Source organism: Clupea harengus, chromosome 18, assembly GCF_900700415.2.
Source record: "Clupea harengus chromosome 18, Ch_v2.0.2, whole genome shotgun sequence".
In the NCBI taxonomy this organism is placed as follows: Eukaryota; Metazoa; Chordata; class Actinopteri; order Clupeiformes; family Clupeidae; genus Clupea; species Clupea harengus.
In genome coordinates, this window is record NC_045169.1 from 12,537,014 (window position 1) to 12,543,588 (window position 6,575).

Here is a 6,575-nt window from a genome sequence, read left to right on the forward strand (position 1 = left end):
AACACATGCATGGGTGTGTCACACTAATGAACGTTTTTAGGTCAACATTGTGGGAGGAGGTTCGAAATAGAGAATAGAATATTTAACAGTGTACTATATTATGTACTGTGGTATCACGATGGGCCAGATAGCAGAGGGGTGTGGTGTTCGTGTGAGGTCTGGCTGCCACACCATAAGATGGCGGCCAGTTGCACTACATCTCCCAGAATGCAGCAGGACCCAACCAGGTGTAGGTCCTTAAGGCACCTGATGGAAGGAGCATTTAAGACAGGTGGTGCCTGTTGTGAAAGAGTGAGCCACGAGAGCCGAGAGAGCCAGGAGGGAGAACAGAGAGCACTTGACGTGCGGGGTGAAGTCTTTTTCTGGAAGCGCTTGCTGAAGCGCTTGCTGAAGCGCTTGCTAAGCGCTTGCTAAGCCGAGTCCGGAAGGGGGAAGGCTAGCCCCAAGCCGGGAAGGACCTGGACGGACAAACTTTGAGTTTGCAACCACAGTTGGTAGGACTTAAGTTAGGAGCAACTTTATGAAGCCTATGTTTTGCCTTTGAAGAACTTTGTTGTTTTGCTTCCTGAAATACTTTGTGTTGGTGAATAAACCGGATTCCTCGTTTAAAAGCACTTTTGCCTGCTCCGTCCTGTTGATTACGCACTGCCCTACACCCAGCTCAGTGGTAAAGCCTTTCATGATACCACAGTACCCTTACCTAATGTAAACATTCAGAATTTTAAATAACTTCCTACATGTCTATCTTAGGTGATTTACTCATTGCAGAGAAACTAATGCAGTTCAAGTGGCATATGCCACCATACGCCTGAGGGCACACATGCAGAGAGACACACTGCGTACATTTTGCAGCCGTTTGTTACACAACTTGTTTCACAAGATTTTCTAGCGCCATCTTGTGACTGCTCCCAGTGGAAGATGTGACTGCATTTGATGTATGTGGTTAAAAAAAAGTTCAAATGTTTTTAGGAGTTATCTGTAGCTTTGTAAACAAATGCAATTAAAGGCCTAATCCAAAAACATCAGAATGCCCAAGAGTAATGGGGAAATAAGATTTTTGCTGCTTTCAGAATCACATAGTTGTGTGTAGTATACTCTAAAAACAAAAGGTTCTATATTGAACCTTTAAGGGTTCTATAGCTTGGTACATATATGGCACCCTCAAAAGGTTCAATATAGAACCATTTCAGAGGGTTCAATATATGGCACCCTCAAAAGGTTAAATATAGAACCATTACAGAGGGTTCAATAAAAATAACCCTTGGGGGTTCTTTTCTTTTTTTTAAAAGGGTTCCTAAACAGCACCTTTTTAAAAGGTTTATTCATTCTCCCAAAACCTTTGATCGATTTTTTTTTTTTTTGTATCATATTTTAACACTTAATCATCAATAATAATAATTAATGATAGTGAATAATACTGCAATAGTGCCTCTCAATAATTCTTGTATAACCATTTGGGAAAGAGCTGTAGGCTAAATGCAACTATTAGTTTTAAATAAAATAACCAATAACTTGATAGCAAACCTTTGTTTACATGCTGTTGTTACTATAAAAGAAAGAGAGGAGAGGTGGATTCAAAAATGGACTGTATTTTTTTATTTAAAAACTCAACAGTAACAGTGATGAACTAATCTGGTTATATAATTTCAGAACAGGGATGGACACTTTTTTTTAACTTTGTATTTTGAAAAGATAATGCTCTGAAAAGCTAAGGGTATGCTTGATCTGCCGGGGGTACTCCACACCAATGACGAAGTACATCTCCAGCAGACATTGAATGGCGTGTGCCACATCCATCTCGCCGCTTATAATGGTGATGCCATCCATCATAATGGATGCTCTCCTGGCAAGGAGGGGAGTCTGCATCGTGGAGGCTGATGACCGGAAATGAGTTGGATGGTTCCTATGTAAATGAGAAGTGTGTAAGGGAAAAAAAATGTCAATTTGCACTGTTAAAAACCAACACATACCTTGTTTAAACAATAGAGAATATAATTCCGTATCTCATTCACAAAAATATTGCAAACCTCTTGTGTTGGATAATTCCCAGAAAGCATCTGGACTGCGTTTTCCAATCTGCACTTATTTTCTCTCTGAAATTAGCCATAAGAAATGTGTAAAATTAAGAATTAAGACCGGCAATCAATGACAACTGTGACTAGCAAGCAGATAGACATACAGACATAGGCACACAGTTGGGCTAAAGACAAGCAAGAATTAAAAAAATGGCACCTGATGTCCAGGTGGTTCCTCCAGAGGCACATGGTCCACAATTCTGTTTCCTCCAGCACCAAACTTTCTCTTAATTTCCTGGACGTCAAGTTGCCTAAAGGTGACCTTTCTTTTTTTATTTTGTTCCTCAGACACTCAAGTAGGTCTCCTGTGGGTATAGACATAAATTATGAGGCTGGCACAAAATCAAAGTAGTATAGAAATTGAACTGAGGAATAATGTTTTGCATAACAGTTGGGAAAGACCATACCAGAGGAGCTGTGTTCTCCAAGAAACGGAAATCTGGTGATGAGATCCCAGAACATCTGTATATTTTTTATGGTTTGGGTACCTGAAAGATCATTCATTGTAATTAGAACTTGCCTACTCAAATGGTTTATTTTTAGTCTTTACACTGTAATTCACTTACTTTTTCTGGGGGAAGGTGGGCAGACTGAATACTGTTGGCCATGGTTGCGTCAAAGAAGACGAGCATGGTCTTTGTCGAAGCATCATTCTCAACACTGGCACAGGACAGTCTAGACAGGACAGTCTTTTGCCTATGCCTATGGTAACATAATCTGAACATCACACACTTAAAACTTCACACACATAATAGTAATGAACATGAGTTAATGAAGACATGCTAATACTTACTGTCAGCATTGTCCAGGGGCAATCCAACTTCATGTCTGGATGAGAAGAGGAAAAGTTTTTAGTTTAATTAAATGCTTACTCACTTCCAAAATGCCTATTTACTACCATGTCTACTGAATGATTAACACCTCACTTACTGTTCTAGGAGCTAGTTCAGTTCCTTCACAAACATCACCTGCAATTTCATAGACGGGGATAGTTCTTCAACCATCCGTTCAGTGAGGCCCAGTAGTCTCCATCAATTTCCTGTTCTTTAAAACGAAAAATAAAACAAAAAACTTATGTTGACAATGATACAACTCAATTATATGTACTTGATGGCTGGTTTCCTGTAATTTAACTAGATAGCCTGGTAATGAAGTAGTTACTGCCATATCATTCTGATTTTGCATTGCTGGCTGACGTTTGTAGCTAGCTAGTTAATGGCAACTCGCCATGCTAGCTAGCACGCTAAATTTAGTTAGGCTTAACTTATCGGGAGCCGGGAGGACAGTGAATATCACTGAACAACAATAGTGGGATACAAGCTCAAAATCATATGTCTAAAAGCATTTCTTGTTTTCCACAAAAAAATATACATTATACACCAAACCAACATAATGCACATAACGCCACTCGAGTATTGTTTTTTAGTTGTGAACTAAGACCTAAACGGCAGTCTCAAAGAACTTGGGTCTCTCACTGATCGAATTTCCTAATCAATCACGATCAGATTTCCTGATCAATCATGATCAGATTTAATTTCTGTCGTTGCCATTCTCCATTTCCTTCCCTCATCTCCTAGCCCCTCCTGAGGAAGAGGCAGGTGGGCAGGGTGCAGCGATTAAGAAATCAACGACGCAGCGATTAAGGAATCAACACTACATGCACATACCTTGTTATAGTCAATCTTAAGGTTATTCATGAGTTGCCTCTCATCTCCTGTATATGATAATGAAACTGAGCCACTTTCACCCCTCATGCATTCGATAATTTCAAATTACTGGAAGGTTTCTGAAACAAAAAAAGACAGCTTTGGCATGGGGCCCAGCTGTAAGCTGCCTCAGATACACTAGACGGTGTTTAAGACACATGTGCTTTTAAATACGCATGACAGTGTTAGAGAGTGGCTATGTCATCTACCTCTCCCAAAGTTCAAAGTTCAAAGTACTTTATTATCATTGTCACAAAAACAACGAGACAGACGAGGCAGCATCGGACAGCTAAAAAACTTAAGTTGCTGTGCACACTAACTGCCACAGCTAAATAATAATAAATAACATTTAATAAATAGATAGATAAATATCCCTGAGTAAAAAAAAGCAATATATATATATTGAGGTGCATCAATAAGTGCAGGGTAGAGTGTTAGAGTGCAGTCCATGAGTCCAGTGGCGTAACGTAGTAACGACGGGCCCAGGTGCAAGATATTATGACGGGCCCCCCGGAAAAAAATAGTGAACGAAAAAAAAAAAAAAAAATCAAATCAAAGGTGTTTGTTATCGATATAAATAGTGTTTAATTAATCAACCTTACTTATTTCAGAAGCGATGGGTGTGTACACAATGAACTAAGTCTTGTTTGACTCTCAGCAGGAACATTTCTTACCGTAAAAATAGTTAGAAAGTAATAATAATAGCGACCACTATTTACCCAACTTGTAGCCTAGTAATCCTGCCCTACCATAATGTATGTAGGCTTTAACTTGTTTTGAAATGTATATCTATCACAATAGCCGTAAGTTACCTGTTGCATGGTTGCTGACACACCACTGAGGGCAGAAGCAGCGATGCTGATCCCTGCTGACTCCGTGGGCTCGCGACTAGTTGACGGCTAGTTAAAAAGCCGAATTGGTTTAACTATAGCGTATTGTATTGTCACATGATCGAATAGAGACTTGACATTGGACAACAACATACATATTACCCAGCAATCATCAGTGCTAATCACAAAAATACCAAAGAAAATAAGAACTTATTAATTTCATTGAATAGTTTTTTGATAGTTTCTATAGTGTATGTAGGATAAGCATATGATTTTGTTATATGTCATATGAATTGCTACTTTTCCCCCCAAAAACATAACCACCATGACTGAGATAAGTTTGCTTTTTTAAGTGTATATATAACATTTTACAGTAGGCCCCTGTTATGAACGTTTTGAACATAAGCATATCCGAGAAAATTTGACGCTGTACTAAGGTAGGGCTCGCCGATCGACGCCTGTCGGTGTACTTGTAAAAGAGGGGCCCAACGGGCGACGCGTGTAAATCTTTGGGCCCGGCTACGGGCCTCGACACCCCATTAGCCCAGGTGCAGCCGCACCTGCTGCACCCCCTATAGTTACGCACCTGCATAAAGTCATATTGTCCATAAAGTCATATTTCTGAGTGTTGGGGAGGGGGGCGATATTGGGTGAGCTATTGAGAAGCCTAAGGTTTATGTTCTACAAAATGGTATACATAGATGGAACAAATACTCTCAAATACTGCCCAATAAAAATAGTTTCCCACCAACAACTAGCTCCCCCCTGTGGTCATTTGTGTGAATTGCACAGAATATCACACTTCAAAACTGAGTTCCCACCAGCACAGGCCGAAGGATGTAACTTCCCCCTCGACTAAGCCCTGTGGAGGAGGGTGTGGCAGCATGTGCGGGCCAGCTTACATCAACAGAAATCTGACTATAAGCAGTTATTAATAACATAATGGCCGTCGGTTGCTTCACTTGCGTGTGCGTCTCATTTATGCGAATGGCAGGCTACCCCGAGTCCTGCTGTGTGTCTGCAACACTTATGTCCAGCCAGGAGCCACCTTTACAGTTTCACTGTTGAAACAGTGTTGATTAATTAACAGACTGAAATAATTGTTATGAATCAGTGCAATTACATTTACATTTAGTCATTTAGCAGACACTTTTATCCAAAGCGACGTACAAAGGAAAAAACAATCAAGCTACAAGCAATTATTATGCACTTGATTAGCTAAACGAGATACGATCAACTGAGAGCATCATTAAAGACTTCATCTATGCGGAGTGGGGTAAGGTGTAAACAGGACATGTGTGGATCACTACTCCGGCTACTATTACAATAGAAACTGCAGCTGTGCTAGAAATAGACACAGTGGTAATAGCAGCTATGCTAGAAGTAGACACAGTGGCAATAGCAGCTGTGCTGGAAGGAATTGACTATGGAATGGATCTGATCAGAACAGTGAAGAGAAATAGGATAAGCAAGTGTCATTGAGAGCTTTTTAATTTTTTTTTTTTCTAAAACCCCAATGAAATGCAGCTTTGTTGTATCCTGCTGCTCAGGTTCTATGGTTGGGCAGCCATATTGAAGTGTTAAGCTGGTTTGGGCTACAGACAGTGCGTGGTGTGGCTGTCACCTGCCAGCTGTGTGTGTGTTGTTGTTGTACTCTGCTGTGTGTGTGTGTGTTGTTGTTGTACTCTGCTGCTCAGGATCTGTGTTGGGCAGTTGTTCCATTGGTTAGGTTAGGTTGTTGGGTATGAGTGTATGAGTTCCATTTTTGACATTTCTATCTTTCCAGATTGATTTTGAAAGTCTGAACAGCAAAAAGCCACACAAAACGAGAGTGTTGCAAATCGGATCCAAATTACATCTCAGCATTGTTGCCAAAACTGAATAACTGTAAACAAGCAGGTGCTCTCTAGCCTTTGCTGTCATGCTACACCAATTGACCACTTTGACCGAGTGTGGTGTGTGTA

At 40.3% G+C, this 6,575-nt stretch overlaps 1 long non-coding RNA gene across 1 annotated transcript; it reads right to left on the minus strand.

Annotated features, from left to right (window-relative positions):
- Positions 1–1,573: 1,573 nt before the first annotated feature.
- On the minus strand, positions 1,574–2,372 carry LOC122133735. Its single transcript, XR_006152954.1, has 2 exons — positions 2,233–2,372; positions 1,574–2,093 (listed from the first exon to the last, which is right to left on the minus strand). It is a non-coding gene; the product is annotated as an uncharacterized LOC122133735 (long non-coding RNA).
- Positions 2,373–6,575: the final 4,203 nt, after the last annotated feature.